The 23,758-nt window shown below is 42.0% G+C and overlaps 1 protein-coding gene and 1 pseudogene across 1 annotated transcript in view; one reads left to right on the top strand and one right to left on the bottom strand.

Moving 5' to 3' along the window:
• Positions 1 to 23,758, top strand: part of FRMPD1 (FERM and PDZ domain containing 1) — a 196,116-nt gene that overhangs the window by 9,206 nt on the left and 163,152 nt on the right. The gene's annotated exons all lie outside the window — the stretch shown is intronic.
• On the bottom strand, positions 10,794 to 10,911 carry LOC148454083 (5S ribosomal RNA; annotated as a pseudogene).

The following is a 23,758-nucleotide window of genomic DNA, read 5'->3' as shown; positions in this document are numbered from 1 at the left end:
TCAGCCCACGGGTGGAACAGCGGGACAGTGCTGTCCCACTGAAATCGGGATGTTGGGGAGGGGTGCGCCCTCGGGGTGACCCCCCTGTTCGACCGCACTGGTCGAACACCCCAGGTCGAGCCGGCCTTGATGGAATATATCGAATGTATACAGAAAACATTTGCATCATTAGGACCCGTGCCCTCGTATAAAAATGCATCAATTTGTGCATATTTGAATAGGAGGTGTGGCCAAATGACTCGGTTATCATAGAATTTCGTCACTACCCCGCCACCGCAGATTCCCGGTATTATTCTCCCTATTCTGCCAACTTCATGAGGAAGTCGGAGAGATGCTGGATGAGTACCTGTACTCTTCCAGGCAGGAAGGAGCAGTCAGGGTACTCCTGAGATTTGATATAAAAATTATTAGAATAATACAAAGAAGATATTTATCTTATAAACATCTTTTTTTATTGTAATAATTTTTATAGTTAACACTCACCAGCTTTGTGGAGCTCCCTGGGACTGCAGGGAGATGAGAGATGAGGCAAAACCAGCTCAGCCTTGCTTCTGTATAGTCAGACACTGCTTGCAGAACTGGGGGCAGGCCACACCACGGGCAGTAAGCTGGACAGTAAGAAAGCTAATAGAGGCATGCCTCTGAGTATGGGGGGCGTGCCTTGAGCACTGATGGACACTTTGGTTATGCCATGTGACCAGGTAGTGCACTGCAGTGTTTAGAGATTGGAGCTCAGTCAGCAGTAGCAAGAGAAGACACAGTGATGCAGGTAGGAGAATGAATGGACACTGAAGCTTAGTGTAGTGAGAAGAGAGTTACAGTGAGCAGGGAGTGAGACATGCTCCCAGCACTCAGACCCATCTCCATGTGTACCTCCCCAGCCATTGACCTCACTATACGTCACTACTTCCGGGGGTGCAGGGGACTACTCAAATAATCGGGAGCTTACCGCAGGTTCTGAGAGAGTAGACAAGTATGCGTTTACCATCTTCCTACTTATCATTTATTCGTTGCTTTATAGCACACATTTAACACAGCTCTGTACACAGATTTTTTTCCAGTAAGATTCCCAGCCCATTTAAGCTTACATTCTAGATTTGACTCCTGGAACACAGGAAGTAAATCTCTTCCAAGGTCACAAATGTCACAAGACGGTGCAATGGAAAGTGGGATCACGGGCAAGCTTTACAGCAAATTGGGCTTCAATGACATTGGAAGTGTTGATGAAAAATAATGATCCATTATAATTAGGACAATACAATCACCAATTAATTCAGAATTGGTTTTATAACTACATCTATCAGTTGCGATGCACATTTAAATACTGTATATATGAAACTGTGTCTCTGGTTAGTGATATAAAGCCTATTAATATTTAATGTCTTTACAGTTTAAATCTGGGGATAAGTGCAAATAACCACAAAATGTTCAGCATATGAACACAAGGAATAGAATTAATTATAATAACATGACCAAGTTTCTTAAACTAATAATTACCTTACAGTATACATGAAGGAGAAAGGAGGGGGCGTAATATAGTGTAAATGTTTTTATTAATCAAACAGCCCCTTGGGCAAGTGATACAAGACGTGTACAAGATAAAAGAAGAGACGGTGCTTATCTGTGCTGTGTGAGGGAACAAACCCAGTCTTGGCAGCAGTGAGACCCGCCATGTCATTCTCTGAAAGCAGTGGGTACACTGATAGGGAGCTCTGTGTCTCCAATAAACTGCGTGATGCATCAGATAAGCTACATTACAGTGTCAGCGGCTGTAACACTGTAACGTAACGTTTAGCATGCAGATACACCCGCAGTCACTCGCAGAACTTGGGCATGCTGCATATCATTCTTATCAGCAGAAGCTGCTTGTGCTATCTAGTCACATCATTGTGCAAATAAAGCACATTTGAAGGTAACAAGATGCACAAAAAGACACTCGGCGCTACTGAGTCATACTGAGCTCCCGCGTTATGTGTGGCGCGACGTGTAGCGCACGGAGGATAGATGTATGTGGCCCATACTTGCTGACTTTTAATTAATCCTTTCCAGGAGCAGCCCGGTCATCTCGGCTTTGGGGGCGGGGCCAGGCTACAGCTGTCATGACACAATTTGCGTTGTTTAGCTCCGCCCCCTGCATACGGACCCGCAAATTTGTCCTAAAATCTCCCTTTTCTGCTTACTTCACTAGGAAGTGGGCGGGGTGCGGGAGATATGCCTACTCTTTCGGGGGTGCTGGGGGATACCCGGAAAATCGTGAGCCTCCCGTGACTCCCGGGAGAGTAGGCATATACCCTGTGGGCACATCTGCAGATCTAAGTTTTTGCAAGTGTCTAGTGCATGACTAGAAATGGAGTATTATTAGTTAATAAAACTACTGGGTAATAGCAACTTGACCAGTGAGATGTGCACCATGGTGGAAGGTGAATTCACTAACGCGTAGGGAATCCAAACCTGCACGATATATAGTCGAAGCCACAAAAGCAGTCTCTTGGCTAGTTTAGTGAGCAATAATAGGATTTTAAGGCATGCTTCCCAGCCAACACAGAATTGGAGCCTGCACTATGTATTACCCCTCACTGCAAACATAAGGATCTCTTTAGTCACAGATTTTCCAGGACAGTTCCCATTTTTCCATATTAAATATTTCAGTTTCAATTAGACTCCTGAGGCACCCAGATTAATAGGATTAGAGGTAATATGTTCCTATAAGTGGTTCAATATATTTGAAACCTGAAGAAAGATTGGGATGTGTTGTGTGTTATGAGGTAATTTCCCAGTTTCTTTTCCTAAATGTATGTAAAGTGTGTTTACTAGTCAGCAGAGAATGGGATTCTGCACTGTGTGATTGTCACTGAAGACTGGGTCGGAATTGTGTACTAGCCTCCACTGCTTTACGACAGAAAGGGATATACACTTTCTTTTCTTCTGCATCTCTCAGGCAGCGTCTGAACGTTGAAGTGGCTTCCTGTGACTAGTTCTGCTGTGCGGTCTGACAGGTCAGGACAATCTTCTGTGGAGGGCCAGGACAATGGATGTGTTTTTTTTTTCTTTCATGTGGGGGACAATATGTGTTCTATTTTTTTTTCTGTGGGGGTCAATGTGTGTTTTATTTTTTTCATGTGGGGGCCAATGTTTGTGTGTGTACATAAAGTGTTTTTTCATGTGTGTTTTCCTTTGGGGACAATATGTTTGTTTTTTTCCCTGATGTGTGTTTTTTTGTACTGTGGGGGACAATGTGTGTGATTTTTTCCCTGTGGGGGACAATGGTGGGAATTCATTTGTTATCGCCGGCCGCAGCAGTATTGTGCGCTCGATGGTTGCTTTTAAATTGTCCCTTCCGACGGGTGCGATAGCATGATTTCTGTCCACACCCTCCTGAGGAGGCAAGCAGGAATCGGTGAAAAGTCCTGGTTTTGGCCCCAAACTGCTGCGCAAAAACCAATTTTTTTTATGAATATAGGGCCTGATTCAGCTTTGGAAATAGAGTGAGATATGAGATATCTCACTCAACTGATCATCTTGGTGAAACCATGCTGCACTGCAGGAGGGGCAGATTTAGAATGTGCAGAGAGATTTAGATTTGGGAGGGAGGTGTCCAAACTGACATGTAAATTGTAGAGTAATAATAAAGCTGTGCAGTATTTGTAGGCTATATTCAAAAGCAGCCAGTATTTACTCCACATGCAAAAATAATGTATGTATATACACCTCTTGCATTGCAATATGGTTTGTCCAGGTTCACAGTTAAGTGCTATTTCTCACTCTGTGCCTGATTCAGAGACGGACGTTCGCTCTGAATCAGGGCGTTTTTTTTTTTTTTGGAGCGGCCTCCTGGCCGCTCGCATAGCTGTGGGTTACCACCCACAGCTATAGCGAGCGGCCAGGTTGATGGTCACGATGGTCAAGACGATCATGACCATCGGGCTTGCATCGAGACCCTTGTTGTAGGGTCTCGTGGCCGCAAGTCCCAGAGAGCTTCTGGCTCTAATAGAGCTGGAAGCTCTCCCACTGACATCACTGGTGATGTCAGTGGGGCTGCCCAGAAACGGCAGGCGTTCGCTTGGGAACGCCTCCGTTTGTCAAGCCACCCCCCAGCCACGCCTACCAAACGGGGCGAGCTGTCAATCACCATCGACAGCTCGCCCCCTTTGGTGCGAGACCTGGAGCGACGGAGCACCCGTCGCTAGCCGGGTCTCGCGCATGTGCACGACGGAGTCGGCTCCGTCGTGCGCATGCCCAGTTGGCAAACATCAACCCGGTTGTGAGCGCTCATCGCTTGCGACCGGGTCTGAATCAGGCCCTCTATTCCCAAATCTGAATCAGGCCCATAGTTTGATTTGAAGGTGAGGGAACTCTCCTAAATGTTTTGCACAGGGTGCTGGTAGACCTGTATCTTCTCTCACTGTTCTACATCTACTCACACTCTGCCACTCCACACATCCCCTCAATAATCGACTTATAACTACTCATTCTCACCTACAAAGCCCTCAATGCTATGCACACTTACAGCTCTTACCCCCATATCCATTTACTTACCTACTACACTTCTTAGATCAGCTTCTGGCTGGTATCTCACCTCATAATCACCTCTCACTTCCACTTCCAAGATTTTTTTCCTGTGCCACTAGCCCATTTACCACTCCGACCAGACACCTCAGCCATCAAAGCTTTAAACACTATCTCAGAAACCATCTCTTTCTATTGCATACCACGCTCCCACCATACACCACTCTCATTGAGCCCTGTTTGCTCTTGCATCTGACATCACACACTACTTAGCATAGGCCCTGGCATTTCTAGAGGTCTGGCACCTTCCCAGGGGGACTGGGGTTTATTTTTATATTTTTTTACTTTGCAGAAAGTCAAGATAACTGCGAACCCCTTGTACACATTATGCCACACAGTAATGCCCCTTACACATTATGCCACACACAGTGATGTCCCCTACACATTATGGACCTCATTCAGAGCCGCTCGCTGCTGGGGGGGCGCTCGCTCTGAATGAGGGCTTTTTTTTTTTTCCTCTGGCCGCTTGCAAAGCTGTGAGAGACCACCCACAGCTTGTGCGAGCGGCCAGGAGACCGTCGCGACCATCGGGCTTGCGACAAGACCCTGGGGTAGGGTCTAGCTGCCACAAGCCCGAGTGGACTTCCTGCTCAATTAGAGCAGGAAGTCCACTACTGACATCACTAGTGATGTCAGTAACCCCTCCTCCAAACTCCAGGCGTTCCTAAGAGAACGCCTGCGTTTGTCCGGCCACTCCCACTACCCGCCCACAAAACGGGGCAAGCTGTCAATCAACATTGACAGCCGCCTAATCTTGTTGCGAGCCCCATAGCGACTAAACTTCAGTCGCTCAGTGGGGCTCGCGCACACCAGGCACTGCGCGTGCACAGTGGGCAGCCATCGAGCCGCTTGCAAGCGCACAGCGCTTGTGAGCAGCTCTGAATCGGGCACTATGTCACAAAGTAATGCCACTTGTACACATTATGCCACACAGTAATACCACTTGTACACATTATACCAAACAGTAATGCCCCTTAATCATTATGCCACACACAGTGATGTCCCCTACACATTATGCCACACAATAATGCCACTTGTACACATTATGCCATACAGTAATGTCCCTTACACATTATGCCACACAGTAATGTCCCATACACATTATTCCAAACAGTAATATCCCTTACAAATTATTCCACATAGTAGTGCCCCTTACACAGTATTCCACACAAAAATGGCCCTTACACATTATGCCACACAGTAATGCCCCTTATACATTATGCTACATAGTAATGCCCCCTTCCAAAGGATGAGTCACAGTGACAGCACTCACCCAGCCAACAATCTCTCACTATCACTCACTGACTGCTGGTCCTGGTCATCTGCCTTCTCTGCCTGTGAAACCAGAGGCCACCCTGCTGCACCCGCTGCTCAACAGCTTCTTTGTGAGCTAGGCATTATGGGACAGGGTGCTGTGGATGGATAGGAGGGTTTGGAGCTGCAAGGGGAGAAAGAGAAGGAAAGGGGAACCTGTATGGTGGATGGGGGGGGGTACTGTAGAACGTGCCCACTTAAAACTCTATGACAGTCAACTTTTATGTTTCAAGTGTCTCTTGTCATTCAAACCATGTCAGACCACATGGTAGCAGCACTAAAATTCCAGTCGCCAATGACTGCTCTAATATTGAGGGCTGATAATGGTCTTGCCTTACAGTACACTTTTCCTGCCATCAGCTACAATTGTTAACCTGCTACCTTATGTGTCAATTGTCTCCCACACCTGGTAGACCAATGGTCTTAACTACACAGACCACATGCTGCCTTCTTTGGTCATTGTTGTGGCCCCTGAGGAACTTTTTAGCAGCATGCTTTTTTAAATGCAGGTGTCTAATCTAACTGCACAACAACCTTGAATCATTGCCTTGGCGCTCCAAGGAGACGTCAGGCAGCCAAAGATCCCCTCCTCAAAGATAAAGTGTGTTCACTTCCTGTCTGAGCAGCATATGAGCACACAGCGGTGTGGCAGCAGAATTCTGTCATAACAAAAGTACTGTACGGTGCATCCGGAAAGTATTCACAGCGCTTTACTTTTTCCACATTTTGTTATGTTACAGCCTTATTCCAAAATGGTATAAATAAATTTTTGTCCTCAAAATTCTACACTCAATACCCCATAATGACAACATGTAAAAAAGTTTTTTGAGATTTTTGCAAATTTAATAAAAATACAACAACTAAGAAATCACATCATGTACATATGTATTCACAGCCTTTGCCATGAAGCTCAAAATTGAGCTCAGGTGCATCCTGTTTCCACTGATCATCCTTGAGATATTCCTACAGCTTAATTGGAGTCCACCTGTGGTAAATTCAGTTGATTGGACATGATTTTGAAAGGCATACACCTGACTATATAAGGTCCCACACTTGACAGTGCATGTCAGAGCACAAACCAAGCATGAAGTCCACGGACGTGTCTGTAGACCTCCGAGACAGGATTGTCTCGAGGCACAAATCTGGGGAAGGGTACAGAAAAATATCTGCTGTTTTGAAGGTCCCAATGAGCACAGTGGCCACCATCATCCATAAATGAGAGAAGTTCGGAACCACCAGGACTCTTCCTAAACTGAGCGATCGGGGAGAAGGGCCCTAGTCAGGGAGGTGACCAAAAACCTGATGGTCACTCTATCAGAGCTACAGCATTCCTCTGTGGAGAGGGGAGAACCCTCCAGAAGGACAACAATCTCTGCAGCAATCCACCAATCATGCCTGTATGGTAGAGTGGCCAGACGGAAGCCACTCCTTAGTACAAAGCACATGGCAGCCCGTCTGGAGTTTGCCAAAATGCACCTGAAGGACTCTCAGACCATGAGAGACAAAATTCTCTGGTCTGAGGAGACAAAGATCGAACTCTTTGACGTGAATGCCAGGTATTATGTTTGGAGGAAACCAGGCACTGCTCATCACCAGGCCAATACCATCCCTACAGTGAAGCATGGTGGTGGCAGCATCATGCTGTGGGGAGGTTTTTCAGCGGCAGGAATTGGGAGACTAGTCAGGATAGAGGGAAAGATGAATGCAGCAATGTACAGAGACATCCTTGATGAAAACTTGCTCCAGAGCACTCTTGACCTCAGACTGGGGCGACAGTTCATCTTTCAGCAGGACAACAACCCTAACCACACAGCCAAGATATCAAAGGAGTGGCTTCAGGACAACTCTGTGAATGTCCTTGAGTGGCCCAGCCAGAGCCCAAACTTGAATCCGATTGAACATCTCTGGAGAGATCTGAAAATGGCTGTGCACCGACGCTTCCCATCCAACTTGATGGAGCTTGAGAGGTGCTGAATGGTCGAAACTGCCCAAAGATAGGTGTGCCAAGCTTGTGGCATCATATTCAAAAAGACTTGAGGCTGTAATTGCTGCCAAAGGTGCATCGACAAAGTATTGAGCAAAGGCTGTGAATACTTATATACATTTGATTTCTTAGTGGGTTTTTTTTTATTAAATTTGCAAAAATCTCAAAAAAACTTTTTACACATTGTCATTATGGGGTATTGTGTGTAGAATTTTGAGGACAAAAATTAATTTATTCCATTTTGGAATAAGGCTGTAACATAACAAAATGTGGAAAAAGTGAAGCGCTGTGAATACTTTCCGGATGCACTGTATGTGTTTAGGAGGAGAATGAGGGGGCAATGTGAGAGATATGAGGGGCAATGCTTTTATATGTGCTTATAGTTCAATATTGTATTTATTAGTGTTAATTGTTATGTAATGAATCATGTAATATAGTCATAATTCAGCTGGGATTTGGCCCACTTGTACTTGTAGTACTTAGTGGCTATTGACTGCCATCTTTACCTTCTTTTCTTTTTTTCATGTCTTTGTACATTTGTATTATGATCTCACTCAATCTACAGCTCTGAGTAATTTGTTGGTGCCTTATAAATAAAAGACAAATGTGTTTATACTGTACAATACTGGTATGATAACATCATAACAGCATACTTACCTCCTCTCCTGGAAGTTGCAGGAGGCTCCTGAATTATCGGGTAGCCCCCCACACCCCCGGAAGAGGGTCCCAAACTCCAGCATCTCACCTACTTCCTAATGTATGAGCAGGATGGGGAGTTAATTTCTTGGAATCACAGCTCAGTATGGAGGGGGCGGGGCTAACTTATGCAAAATGCGGTCCTGTGATTCGCGGCAGTTTGCCGTGATGGGGCAGGGCCTAATGACCAAAGAACCCACCCCCGAAGTGTCCAACTGAGTCTTCTGCCGGAGAGGACAAAGAAAAAGTCGGCAAATACGTATAACAGAATTCATACATCTATGAACTTTACTGATTTTATTCTAGAATTCTGTATACATGTGTTTTTAATTACACAATTCTTGTTTTACATTTCTTTTTTGAATAAGGCGCCAAAGGTTGTGTATCTACAGGCTCGCTCCAAGCAGTGACTTTCTGCCTCCTGCTGCCTAAACTGACACTGCTGCATTCCCACCCTCTCCTCCTGTCACTGGCTGCTCAGGCAGGACCAAGCACAATGCTATACTGAGTAGGAGCAGAAAAAAAATACTTTCTCATTCTATTCTGTCTCTACCCTACACAGTTGTTACGTTGCCGACCAAGCGGAAAATTTGGTAAGCTATAGACACTTACCAATCGGCCACTCAGCCTGTCTGGCCAGACATCACAACTGGATGGGCATCTAAATTTGGGCCCATACACACAGCCAAACATACCGATGCAACTGCAAGATATATCAGCATCGGCTTTGCTGCAGGGCCGCCCTGATATGGCTATGAATTACATTGTTCACAGACATATCGGGTGCACACACCCGCTGATCCGCTACCGATATATCGTTCGCCATTCGATCAAACAATATATCTGTTAGTGTGTACCCAGCATTATGCACGTGTTCTGCAATATATATTTGCTGAGCAACTGCTGACCGGAGTTCTGAAGGAGAGAGGCATGTTCAGACTCAGAAGATGAGGTAAAAGCCTTGTCTCTGCCATACCTAGGACAGTGCTGTCTTATAAAAGGAATATGTATAATATATATATAGTACAAAAATGGCCGGCACTCCACAAAAACTTGAATAATTGCCCGGGTGCCATCCAATGGAAAAAATACCAAACATGTATAAAAATAACAGCGGCACTCACAGGACTCTGATAAAGAAGACTCACGACACAGCAGGTCAAAGTTCAGCATTTTAGTCTGGCGACTTTTATCAAGAACTAAGGACAGAAGATACAGTGCATACCTTTATACCCAGTGACATCCCATAGTGATCCTGTGTAACGCTGACCACGCCGACGATGACGTCATCAGGGCGGGACAGAGCGCTAACACAATGACGTAGCCGTACTGAGCATGGTTGCCATGGTAAGTAACCAGGGCAACCCGCTGAGACTATACAAACATAGATGCATAGTCGCGGCATGCTACACTCCCCGCCGCTTCAGCGCTAGTTGGGGAGAGAGCATGCGGCTCATGCTGACATGTTGCAGCGATGTTACACTGCCCAATAAGAACAGGCAGCAATGCAGTACAATTTGCGGCACACATGTGAGAACAAACAATAAATGATAAAAAGAGTGACAATGTGATACATGTGTATAACTAAAACAAGAATTCCCCACAGTATAACAAGATACGATGAATACATAACTAGAGACATTAACATTGTATAACTCAGGTAGTAGTAATCATAGATATGAGCGTGGTCATGGACAACATCATAAGGTCCAAAACCCTCGGCACTAAATCAAAATATATGCACATATAGACAATAAGCTCATAAAGTAAGACAGATATATTAGCCACTGCATAGCCATACCAATTGTAAATAACCATGATGCAAGGTAAAAAATGGTTCTGGCTATATTCAGGAATCGCAAGTCATGTAAGCAAGTAGAAACAATAGAACAATGAAATGAATTGAATAAATTGATTAACCACTGTATAGCTGAACTGGTCATTACGAACCAAAATGCATGGTGAAGAGTGGTTCTGGCTATAGCAAACTGGATGTGACATGTGAAAATGCAAAAAGGAGTGACATTGATCACAGCAGAGTAGCAAATTAGATCAGGGATGGATCCATAACATAGTTGTAATCAGAGGTAAGAATATTCAAGAATCTCTCCATGATGCTAAAATGAACATGTCGAACAAACTAATGAGATCCATCAACCGTGTAGATACATAGAGAAAGTGGACAGGAAAAGCCGGCAAATGAGAATGGACAAGCAACAGCTAGGATAATTCCATGATACAGCACCAGGTATTCCTAGGTGGTCTCCCACTCAAGTACTAGCCTGGCCTACACTACTTAGCTTCAAAGATCAGACGGTATAAGGCGTATCCAGTGTAGTATGGCTGTAGCAAATGAGAAAAAGTATCCAAATATGGTAGTCCTGCGTATGCCGACAACCGAGACAACAATGTAACAATACACAGTAGATGGATCTAGAACAAATATAGATCACGGCATAATAATGAGAACAACAATGCCTGGATAATACAACAACGCATACTGTCCAAGAAACCTAGTGGGAAAAAAATGTGGGTAACCAATACCCTGTAAGTATAAATATTAATGCACTGTATGGCGACAGCAAGCGATCCAAGATGTTCCTTAAAGAAAACAAGAAAAAGAAAGTTGTTCGTTGAGACCAAATGGTGATATAGTGTTCATTTTGTGTATCCAGAAAGTTTCAAGTTGTAACAGTTTCTTCTCCCTATCACCTCCCCGCTTGTTGATGGGGACATGATCAATTAATTTATACACCAAGGTGGATAATGAATGTCGAAGATTCTTGAAATGGCGTGCTACAGGTTGGTCAATTTCCTTTCCCTCCAGTGCTTGACGAATTGCAGTACGATGTTGTGCCATGCGAATCCTGGCAGTGCAAGTGGTTTTCCCAATGTACATTAGTCCACAGGGACATCGGATCATGTATACCACATATTTGGATGTACATGTTAATATGTGTTTGATTGGGAAACGTTTCCCCGAATGTGGGTGTACAATGTCAGGGCCAGTTTCCATAAAACTGCATGTCGTACAGCCGGTACAGCGATAACAACCCGGTCTCTTGGATAAAAAATGCTGTTCAGTGTTGATGGAACCAAAGTTGATGTCATTATGTACCAGCCAATCCTTCAGATTTTTGCCGCGTTTGTAGCCCAGCATAATCTTTTTTTTTTTAACGACTTAATGGAGTTGTCCGTGTTAATTATGGGCCAGAGACGTTTGGCTGTGGAGTTGATAAATTTGCTGGCTACATTGTGTTGATTAACAAATAACATCGTGTCCCTTTTGTTGCTTATTGTCTTGTCAGCTTCATTTGTAACTCCGTGTACTGTTATTGCTCTGGCTTTTGCCATAGCCAGATCCTTGTGTCTATATCCACGTTGTGCAAATTTAGTTACCATGCAATCGATTTCTTATTCAGCTCGAGAGGGATCACTGGTGATCCTGAGTGCACGTAAGAATTGGGAATATGGTAGACTCCTTTTGAGTGACGTGGGATGATGGCTCTGTGCATGCAGTAAGGTGTTGCTGTCAGTTGGTTTATGATAAATGGAGGTGTCAAGATCCGTTCCAGTCCACTGAATGTTTAAATCCAAAAAATGCACGTTACTGTGACTTTGCTCATAAGTGAAGGTAATGTATTGATGCATAGTATTGATCTTGGACATGACATTGATTAACTCAACTTCGGTGCCAGACCACAATACCAATATATCATCGATGTATCGAACAAAAAAAATTAAGGACTTGTTGAAATCAAGGTTGTTCAAAAACAGTTCTTTTTCCACAAAAAACATGTATATGTTGGCAAATGAAGGGGCTACATGAGACCCCATGGCACAGCCTTTTTTCTGAAGAAAAAACTTATTGTCAAAAAGAAAATAATTATTATTCAGAGTCTGTTTCAAAAGGCACAAGAAAAAATCAATATTGGGGCCCTGATACTGAGGGTGTGACCTCAAAAAGGTTCCCATATACTCACAACCCTCCTGCTGTGGTATGCTGGTATAGAGTGAGTTAACATCAATAGTACACAAAAGTAAATCGTGTGGAAGATTATTCAAGCTGTGTAATTTGTCCAAAAGGGTATTGGAATCTTTCAAAAATGTTGGTTCAAGTGAGATGAGGGGTTGTAAGAAATGATCTAAATACTTGGATGTGTTACTATAAAGACTGTCTCTGGCTGAGATTATGGGACGACCTGGAGGTGTGGATATTGATTTATGGATCTTGGGCAGTGTGTCATCGCTGCAACATGTCAGCATGAGCCGCATGCTCTCTCCCCAACTAGCGCTGAAGCGGCGGGGAGTGTAGCATGCCGCGACTATGCATCTATGTTTGTATAGTCTCAGCGGGTTGCCCTGGTTACTTACCATGGCAACCACGCTCAGTACGGCTACGTCATTGTGTTAGCGCTCTGTCCCGCCCTGATGACGTCATCGTCGGCGTGGTCAGCGTTACACAGGATCACTATGGGATGTCACTGGGTATAAAGGTATGCACTGTATCTTCTGTCCTTAGTTCTTGATAAAAGTCGCCAGACTGAAACGTTGAACTTTGACCTGCTGTGTCGTGAGTCTACTTTATCAGAGTCCTGTGAGTGCCGCTGTTATTTTTATATATATATATATATATATATATATTTTACAAACTAACATACTGTGTGGCTGTGGTTCTGGACCCTGGTTTTGTGCTTTCTCTTCCCATCTAGTTTTTTTTTAGGAACTCGTAGCGTTATGGCTTTCGCATTACCTAGCTTTTTGGATAAAAAATGCGGTTTAATAAATGACAGCAGTAATACATAGTGTATCACAACAGTACGATTAGATACATTATTTTAAATACTGCTGTATATGAATTGATATTGCTTTATAGAGTTCTTTGAATGTACCTCAGTGGTATGTATCACTTTATTCTTTTCTTCGATTCTACTGGCCCATATTTAAAATGGAATGTGTGAAAATGCAATTTTTCTACCTTGGACAGAACTTTGCTTTCTTCTTGTTTCTTGGTTCAATTAAGCAATCATTCCAATAACATGTTTTATTTCACTAATTACTAAATGGAATGCAATTGTCTCCATTTCGGGAAATTACACTTAGAAAATCATGTTGCTACTCAGCAATATAGACCACCAATGAGAAAGGCATATGTGTACAGTGAATGCAAAATAGCTAATAGTAATCTTATGGACCAACAAGAAAATCCATCCAATTTATTTGTTATTGGATAGGATGAAATGTAATAAATATCAATGACTGCCTTTATTTGTATTTGAAAAATAATTAACTTCTTCCAGACATACAACTATTATGATTTGTTTGGCTGCAATTTCTAGCATAACAAGACATAACATCATTTAATATGTTTTGCCAAAGAGGGTGGCTCTGAGGTCCTTCACATTGTTGGAACTAATCGGTCACTAATACCCCTTTTCCATTAGAATGCCAGGTTGCACCCTGGATCATGTTCACGGGTGTGACCTGGCTGATACCCCATACAGACAGACGGCCCGACTCCGCACTAATGCCAGGTCGATTACGCCATCGGCATTACGTGTGGAGCCTGCGCTTGGACGCCGGCTTTTCCTATGTAGAGAACGGGACCCGGCAGACATCGACCCAGGTTACCCGTTCACACTGCTTCACGAGCAGGGTTGTACACGCGTTCAACCCTTCTCCTGACCAGGGTTGAAATGCCGGGTCACTTGACCCGGTTTATTTGAACCCTGCCCTTTGACACTGCACAATAACCCGGGTTATTGCTGCTAGTGGGAAAGGGGTATGACTGTCCTTAAGATTGGGAACAGTTTGATCCAGAGCCCTGCTAAACAATCATAAAATCATGTGGCCTATTTATCAATAAGTTACCAGATCCCACTATAAGTAGGGTTAAGTGGTGATAACAAATAAAGACATAAAAATGTTACTGTCTCCTTTTATGAAAAAAAAGTCTCTCTAAGAACAGCACTGGCTGAAGAAGTAATAGATTTATTCAAATCAATTTATAGACAGGTACACAACAGTAGTAATCTTTTGGTCATCCCATAGGTGAGAGGGCAAATCTTGGCTGAGGAACTTGGGGTCTATTTACTAAGCCTTGGATGGAGATAAAGTGAACAGAGATAAAGTACCAGCCAATCAGCACCGAGCTGCCATGCTGCAGGCTGTTTGAAAAATGACATTTAGGAGCTGGTTGGCTGGAACTTTATCTCCGTCCACTTTATCTCCATCCATGGTATATAAAATAGACCCCCAAGTATTTTTCAAGGGTGGTTTTATCTCTACCTTCTCTTCTACAGTACAGACTACTACATTGAAATGATTTGAATGCTCACAGTCTTGGACCCTTAGTTGCCTCTGCCACAACTGTTCTTAAGGGACAGCTAAATGTAGCATGGAGGCAGTATGGCACCCACTGGGCATAACAGTATGGGTACCATCCTATCATACATTTCAATTAATTTAACAAGTATTGTGGCAATACTAGCGTTGAGCACAAAAGGACTAAAACACTAGACTCCATTGACACAAGACGTCAAATCAAAGTATAACCGGATTCACTAATTCCCAATTTCACTTTGGTAGAGCAGGGAGGCTGATCCCACTACGATATGTCCCGCAGTAGCTTATGTTTGACACATGTCAGTTGCCTCTCTGTTTTCCTTGCTGCAAAATGTGGCAGCTCTTGCAGAAATCATTTTTTTTGCAAGGGGATTAAAAATAGATGTTCCTTTGCCATCTACAGCATGTGGAAAATGCAAATGCTGCTCTGTTGATCCTCTAAAATGTATAATCTGCTTTAGTCCTAGCAATTAGCAGACAAAGGATTGAAAGCTAAATAGTTGCTGTAATAATCTTCTTGAGTTTAAATAATAATTAATAATAATATTAACATAGTTGCAAGTATTGTAAAATAATTTTCACTGAATCTGCTGTGGCTTGTAAAGCATTGTCCTTGGCAGACTACAATCTCAATCAGTGTGGCTTATCACATAGACAGTAAAAAGGTCGACAGTGTCTAGATAGACACCAGATGTTAGACAGTCAAAAGGTCGACAGGGACAAAAGGTCGACACACTAAAGGTCGTCATGTAAGAAGGTGGACATGTACAAATGGTCGGCATGGTCAAAAGGTCTACATGAAAATGGTCAACGCAAAAATGGTCAACGCATGATTTATTTATTTTTAGCCCTAATCTTCACCCTAACCCTCCCCTTGGTGCCGAACCCTCCCTCCTGGTGCCCTAACCGTCGGGGTAGGTGCCTGACCCTAGCCGTCCTTCTAGTTCCTAACCCTAACTCTCCGGTAAGTGTCTAACCCCAACCCTAGAAAAACAATAAACATTGTGTCGACCATTTTTGTGTTGACCAATTTCATAACAACCTTTGACCCTGTCGACCATTTGTACCTGTCGACCTTCTTACATGTAGACCTTTAGTGTGTCAAGCTTTTGTCCCTGTCGACCTATTGACTGTCTAACATCTGGTGTCTTACTAGACATTGTCGACCTTTTTGCTGTCTATAGTCCGGGACCCAGTCTCAATAATGACTGCTCAGTTAAGATGGTTATAGTGGTGTATCATGTTGTTTACCTGTGCAATGTATATAAGAGATGTAGTCCCGACTGTTGGGATGCCGACACCAGTCAGAATCCCGGTGTCGGCATCCTGACGGTAAGTAGTTGGGTTAGAGGGAGGGTTAGGGTTGGGTGGGCAATAAGTGACCCTCCAGCTGCTCATCACTACATCCCAAAACAGGTACCTACATGAATGACTTCTACATTTTATCATTATATATATTTATTTGTATGCTTTCCTGGATCCATACAAATGGCTAAACAGAAATTGAGCACACTTTAAAACTTTGGAATCTGTGTTGGACACAGACACATGTATTCATATCTCTCATTCAACTAGCAACATTGTGTCATATTTAAAAGCAATTATTTTTTTTTTACTATGTATTTTGCTTGTACAGTACCACAAACACTCGACCTCCTATCTATTTGTAGTATCACATTTTTTTCTGTATATTGTTTTCTTTTTAATGTTATTTTATGCATTTAGTTTTGTTGTATTTGTGATGTAACATTTTAACCTTCCGTTTACAATGGTAGTGGTGACCTCATACCAACACCAATCATACTTTAATGATAAACACCCAGGTCAGCCTTTAGCCAGTATAAAGTACTAGTACTGTAAGATAACAGCATATCCCCAAAAGCCAGTATGTACAGCCATGGCCAAAAGTTTTGAGAATGACACAAGTATTGGTTTTCACAAAGTCTACCGCTTCAGTTTTTATGATGGCAATTTGCATATTCTCCAGAATGTCATGAAGAGTGATCAGATGAATTGCAATTAATTGCAAAGTCCCGCTTTGTCATGACAAATAACTTAGTTTCAAAAACAACATTTCCACTGCATTTCAGCCCTGTCACAAAAGGACCAGCTGACATCATGTCAGTGATTCTCTCGTTAACACAGGTGAGACTGTTGACGAGGACAAGGCTGGAGATTATACTCTGTCATGCTGATTGAGTTAGAATAACAGACTGTAAAGGGTGGAGCTTGAAATCATTGTTTTTCTTCTGTTAACCATGTTTATCTGCAAGGAAACACGTGAAGTCATCATTGCTTTGCAGAAAAAGGGCTTCACAAGCAAGGATATTGCTGCTAATACGATTGCACCTAAATCAACCATTTATCTGATCATCAAGAACTTCAAGGAGAGAGGTTCAATAGTTGTGAAGAAGGTTTGAACGTCCAGCAAGCGCCAGGACCATCTCCTAAAGTTGATTCAGCTGCGGGATCGGGGCACCACCAGTGCAGAGCTTGTTTAGGAATGGCAGCAGGCAGGTGTGAGTGCATTTTCACGCTTAGTGAGGTGAAGACTTTTAGAGGATGGCCTGTCAAGAAGGGCAGCAAAGATGCCACTTCTTTCCAGGAAAAACATCAGGGACAGAATGATATGCTGCAAAAGGTACAGGGATTGGACTGCTGAGGACTGGGGTAAAGTTATTTTCTGTGATGAATCCCCTTTCAGATTGTTTGGGGCATCTGGAAAAATGCTTGTATGGAGAAGGAAAGGTGAGTGCTACCATCAGCCCTGTGTCATGCCAACAGTAAAGCATCCTGAGACCATTCATGTGTTAGGTTGCTTCTCAGCCACGGGAGTGGGCTTACTCACAATTTTGCCTAAGAACAAAGCCATGAATAAAGAATGGTACCAAAACAACCTCTAAGAGCAACTTCTCCCAACCATCCAAGAACAGTTTGGTGACGAACAATGCCTTTTCCAGCATGATGGAGCACCTTGCCATAAGGCAAAAGTGATAACTAAGTGGCTCGGGGGAACAAAACATCGAAATGTTGGGTCCAAGGTCAGGAAACTCACCAGACCTTAATCCCATTGAGAACTTGTGGTCAATCCTTAAGAGGTGGATGGACAAACAAAAACCCACATATTCTGACATACTCCAAGCATTGATTAGGCAAGAATGGGCGGCCATTAGTTCAGTATGTGGCCCAGAATTTGATTGACAGCATGCCAGGGCGAATTGCAGAGGTCTTGAAAAAGAAGGATCAACACTGCAAATATTGACTCTTTGCATAAACTTAATGTAATTGTCAATAAAAGCCTTTGATACTTATGACATTTTTGTAATTTTACTTCAGTATACCATAGTAACATCTGACAATAAGGTCTAAAAACACTGAAGTAGCAAACTTTGCGAAAACCAATACTTGTGTCGTTCTCAAAACTTTTGGCCTTGGCTGTATATTGCTTCTCGCCACTTGTTAGTACAGCCTCATGTCAAGGTACATTTGAGGTCCATATATAGTACATAATACACTGTGAGCCTGATAGAACCAAATGCTACAGCGTCCGTGTCTGCATCTTTTGCCGATGCATTTGAGCTCTTCCCTGGTGTACATCGGTGCATCTGAGCCATTCCCTGGTGTAAAACGGTGCATCTGAGCCCTTCCCTGGTGTACATCGGTGCATCTGAGCCCTTCCCTGGTGTACATCGGTGCATCTGAATGTGCATGGACTGAGATACCCAGGCTGCCAGCGGTCTTAAATGCATAAATACTAATTGGTGCCTCTTCTTCTGAATTGCCAGTCTTCAGTTCTTCCAGTTGATGTTACATAAACCAGGTCACCAGACACTGGCTGTGGCGCACGCTGTGCATGGTGGACATAACATGCACTTGTAGTTAGCGCAAATAGAGTATTCAGGAGTGATATTCTGACCAATGTATATCATTGTAAAGCTATATATATATGGAAAAAGATATAATTGACCATATTAACGGTTAAGTCTGTGTGCCAAAGTAACGGTGCACTCATGTAATGTATTTGATGTTCTCAGTTTTTTTCTGTGATTAAAGCTTATGTTAAAATGTAGAAAGCTAATTTTATGATTATGCAGAGAAGTAAAAAATGGCATAAAATCATCTGTCCTCCAAATACATAGTCAGGCTCTATATTATAGATATTTAGTTGTGTGATATCAGTGTGACTTGTGTGTTAATTGTGAATAGTGATCAGTGTATATTAAGTGTGTGAAATCAGCCTAAATTGTGTATATTGACTGTATGATGTGTTACCTGTGTACAGTGATGAACGTAGTGTGGATACATATTATTCAGGTATGATATAATTGGTTTGATTACCTTTATAATAGTTAATACCTACTAGTGCACACAGCATTGCCCATTTATTTCAAAGTGAGTGACCGGAGGCCAGAGAGCTGACTCACACTGGTTAAAATTATACCCAGGCCCCTTTTCTTGTGGAAATAAGAATCACTCAGTTGAGGCTACTGGGGTAGTTATTATCTTTTCCTTTTGCCATTTTGGTGGCTGGCCTCACCTCATCAGCTTTGTGTCACCGCCGTTCACAATTTCATTCCCCCTGTTGGCCCTTCATGCCGCAGACCAACATTGAATGTGTTACACGTTACAAACTCCTGAATAATATCATGTCTAAAACCGTTTATCTTTTCATCGCTTATTTTTTTATTATTTTCTTTCCTAACATTGCAGCACATGCAGCACATACCACACCTATCAAAACCCTTAGAGGTGATAGCACTTGTTTTTCTAGGTAGTGGCATTGTGCTCCTTACTTATTTGTTCCTAATAAATTTAGGTTGAGAAATTTAGGTTGAGAGGCAGCAATAACTTTTAAAATAGGATCCTTTATCAGCACATGCCAATATTATTATTTTTTTATTTTTCTTGTAGTGGCAGTTATAGTCTATTATAAACTAAAGGCCATACTCCGCCTCTCCTGTCTTACTCTTTGGGTTTAAGTATAGCGCCTCTCTCCTGTTCCTATGTGATCTCTAATACTCTATCCATCTTTTCCATCTCATAGACACTTTTTAAAAAAATATCCATTCATTTTAGCCGAACAGTTCCTGTTGATCCTCTTTAGTTAAGCATTGGGTATAGAATTTAACCAATTAAGATGGTGACAACTCAAGGTATGAATATTGGCCTTAGAATCTGTTGGTTTTGTGAAAGTTTTTTATTTTGAATAGTACCTTTATCTGTATACACTGTCAAATCCCCAAAAAATGACACTCTCTGTACTTTTTTTAAAAATTAAATGAATATTAAAATTATTCTGATTTTAAAACAATTGAAAAACCTCCAAAGATCCACTGTCTCCTTGCCAAATAAAAAAGATGTCATCAATAAATCGGGACCATGAAACCAGGTTTGCCCCAAAGTTGTTTTTTTTTTTTTAAATGGTTTATTTTTTTATTTAAAATGCATAAGACAATAGCAACATAAGCTTTTAGATGAGAATTATAGAATATTGTGGAATCAGATTTATACCCGGAGTTTATATTAGAAGTAATAAAATAAAAAAACTGTCATTAACAATCTTAGACAATCGTATATAGCATTGTTATATATTACAGATAACTGGTTAAAATTAGCTGCATAGAAAAAGGTAAAGGAAAGAAAGAAAGAAAAAAAAGTAGAGGGGAAGAAAAGAGAGAAAGAGAAGAAATGGAAGGGGGGGGGGCTCTGCTGGTATAACACTCCAACAAAGTATGGGGTTATATAATTTGGTACAAAATTAGATTTAAGAGAGTGTTCATAAGCACAAAAAAACAAACGAATAAACAAAAACAAATAATCAGAACTGAAGGGCTGAAAGTCTACCCAACAAATGGGAGCTATGTGAGGGATTTTGAAAACTGTACCATGGGTCGCAAATCTGTAGGAAACTAAAGGATCAATTATTAAGATATGCGATCTTCTCCATAAACGCCAGGTACCAGATTTTATCAATAACTAGGCGAAGAGGAGAAGTTTCCAAACACTTCCAATACAGTGCAATGAGGCACCTGACTGCCTTCAATATTTGAACCACCAACTTACTGGTGATTGTGTCTAGTGTTGTAATTGGTAGATCCAAGAGAAAAGACCAAGCGTCTTTAACTATAGGGACATTAATCACTTTACTTGTCAAATTTGCAATCATGTCCTATTATGGCACTATTTTGGGGCATGTCCACCATATGTGAATAAAAGCCAAAAATTTGTTTTGATCCCAAATGAACTAAAGTTCCCACAAATCCACAAATATATTCGCAGAACTTGGGGTGAAGCTTGTGCTCATCGCATTCCCAACCTTCTATAAATAAAATGCATCTTTAAAATGGAAATAAATACTTTGGAAAATTAATGAAATCCCTTTTTTAATAAAATCCTTCAGATCACTCGAGTAGTCACTCTTATCTAAAAATATAGATACTGCTTCCAGACCTTTTTCATGTTGTATAACTGTATACAAGCAGCTAACATCAGCAGTTACTAAAATATCTTCCTCCTTCTATTGTATTTCCTGTAAATGATTAATGATATCTATGATATTTTAACTATATTATCTCACAACTATTCTCTCTTATGACATTTCAAGACATTTTTGTATAGTGTACAAATAGGTTAATGCATCTTTACCATTAACTGCTAACACTGCCAAGCCATTTCTCTACGCTATAACTTTTGGGAGTAAACACATATGCTTGATAGATGTCTGACACAAATGTTACTGATTTACAGCTGGATGCATCTTGTGATGCTCCCCATTGACTGTATTCACATAAATATGCTTTTTTATGTGCATCCAATAAACCCTATAAAGTTGTAATGGGAAGGCTGTTGGACATAAGAGGTGATGAAATATTTCCTGGCTTGTGGATATTGCATGTAGTTGTCTTTCTGCTTTAAAAAGCCCTTAAGTTTGGCTGCTCATATATTCACTATATTTGCTCTTTGAATTAAAATGATTTAAACTTAAAAAGGTATATCATAGTCTGCAATTATGTCATGTTTACAAGTCTAATCTTCTAGTCTCTGAAAACACAAAGAGGTTTTGGCAGAGGTGTAGCGTGGAGCTTTCGTGCCCAGAGGATGCCTATGCTTCTGCGACCCCCCTACTGAAGTTTGCTAAAGTGGGCGCACCCATCATATTAGGCTAAATTAAAATGGAGAAAATAATATCATTCATAAATGGTCTGCAGAGACCATAATTTCCAGGATAATAAATGCACCCTTTGCCACCTTCAGCCCGCCTGTTCATCCTTTGGCCCCACCCCTTCCTGCTCAGGACACACTGCTATGTTACCCACAGCTGTGATATGACTAAAGTAGATTTGCAGTACAGAGATGCAGATTATTATATATAGGAAGGGACCTGCTATTGAGGGTAAGGCTTAAGGATGTGGAGAGGGTTTAACTGGAAAGATATAACCTTGATTGTGTGCTGGGTGTATCAGCTTCTCCCCGGGATTTTACTCTCCTTTATCAGAGTGACAGGGCTGAGGGGCGTGTCTGGGCTGTGAGGGGTGTTCCGGCAGAAAGGGGCCGTGTCCGAGTTATCCCTGCAGAGAGTGGGTGTGCCAGGGCTGCTATGCTCTCTCTGTGGTAAGGCAGCAAAGTAGGCTATCTGGGAGGGAGACCGAGATAGACAACAGAAGGTAGGAGGGTAAGAGCTTACACTACCAAGCTAGCAACCTCACAGCTCTGCCCCCTCCCTCCACGTAACACACAGCCACCCACAGCACAGTTCAGTCTGCAGCTACATTACTATCCCTCCCGATCTGTCCTTGCATTCTTGACACTGCCACAATTAGGAAGCAGTGTGCCTGGAGCCGACATCCAGCAGTCTGTGTTGGACTTCAGGCGCAACCAGCGCCTCCTGACCTGTTCAGCGCCCGGAGCTTGTGCTCCACTGGAACCGCCCTCCCTACGCCCCTGGACTTTGGAGGCTGTGTTTATCTGGACAATTCAAACAATGCATTTCATCAAATTAATAATTTTATTTTTATAAATATGGAATTCTGTATAATGTTTTGTGTTATACTAATGATTGATGCTTATGGCTTTTGTATGCATATATAATATTTAACATGTAAATACTGAATTTATTTTAAGTGTTTTCTTGGAGAGGATATTTATTTTCATTCTTAGCACCACCCCAACATCTCCTTAATTTCACTTAGCAATTCATACCTCACTTAGTGATCAACGCTAATAGACATCTAAATGACTTGATGATATCCAGTAAATAAGTGCTATTGGTAAATGACTGATAATACCAAGAACCTATGTAGAAAGCAATAGAAAACCACTTATATTCTTTTTTTTCTCAGTCTCTTGGGGCATCATCGTAGTAATGGGAATGCTTTTCAAATCACTCTTAAGAGTTGCTCTGCTGTGCTATTGCTCGCGCTGCACCTTACAGGGAAATGATTAAGTGTAATGGAAACAAAAGATACCATTGCTGTTTCCTAACTTCACAGGAAATTACTATGTCATTCTTCATTTCTATGGAGTCATGTATTTTGTTTTTTTATTGCTGAAATAAAAATCTTTTTTTTTTGTTTAGACGTATGTACAACCAGAATTTGTGGCTGACTGTGACAACCATTGGTGTTGTGGGCATGGTGGCATTTTGTAGTCATTATATCGACATTTAGGGGTAAATTTACTAAGATTTGAATTCTATTAAGAAGTGATGTTGCCCATAGCAACCAATCAGATTCTACTTCTCATTTATCTAGCACCTTCTAGAAGATAATACCCGGAATCTGATTGGTTGCTATAGGCAACATCACTTCTTAATAGAACTCCCATCTTAGTAAATTTACCCCTTAGAATGTTGAC

Source organism: Taudactylus pleione, unplaced genomic scaffold, assembly GCF_031769625.1.
Source record: "Taudactylus pleione unplaced genomic scaffold, aTauple2 ptg001032l, whole genome shotgun sequence".
Taxonomy (NCBI): domain Eukaryota; kingdom Metazoa; phylum Chordata; class Amphibia; order Anura; family Myobatrachidae; genus Taudactylus; species Taudactylus pleione.
The sequence above is the reverse complement of the archived record's forward strand: the minus strand, read 5'-3'. Positions and strand labels throughout refer to the sequence as shown.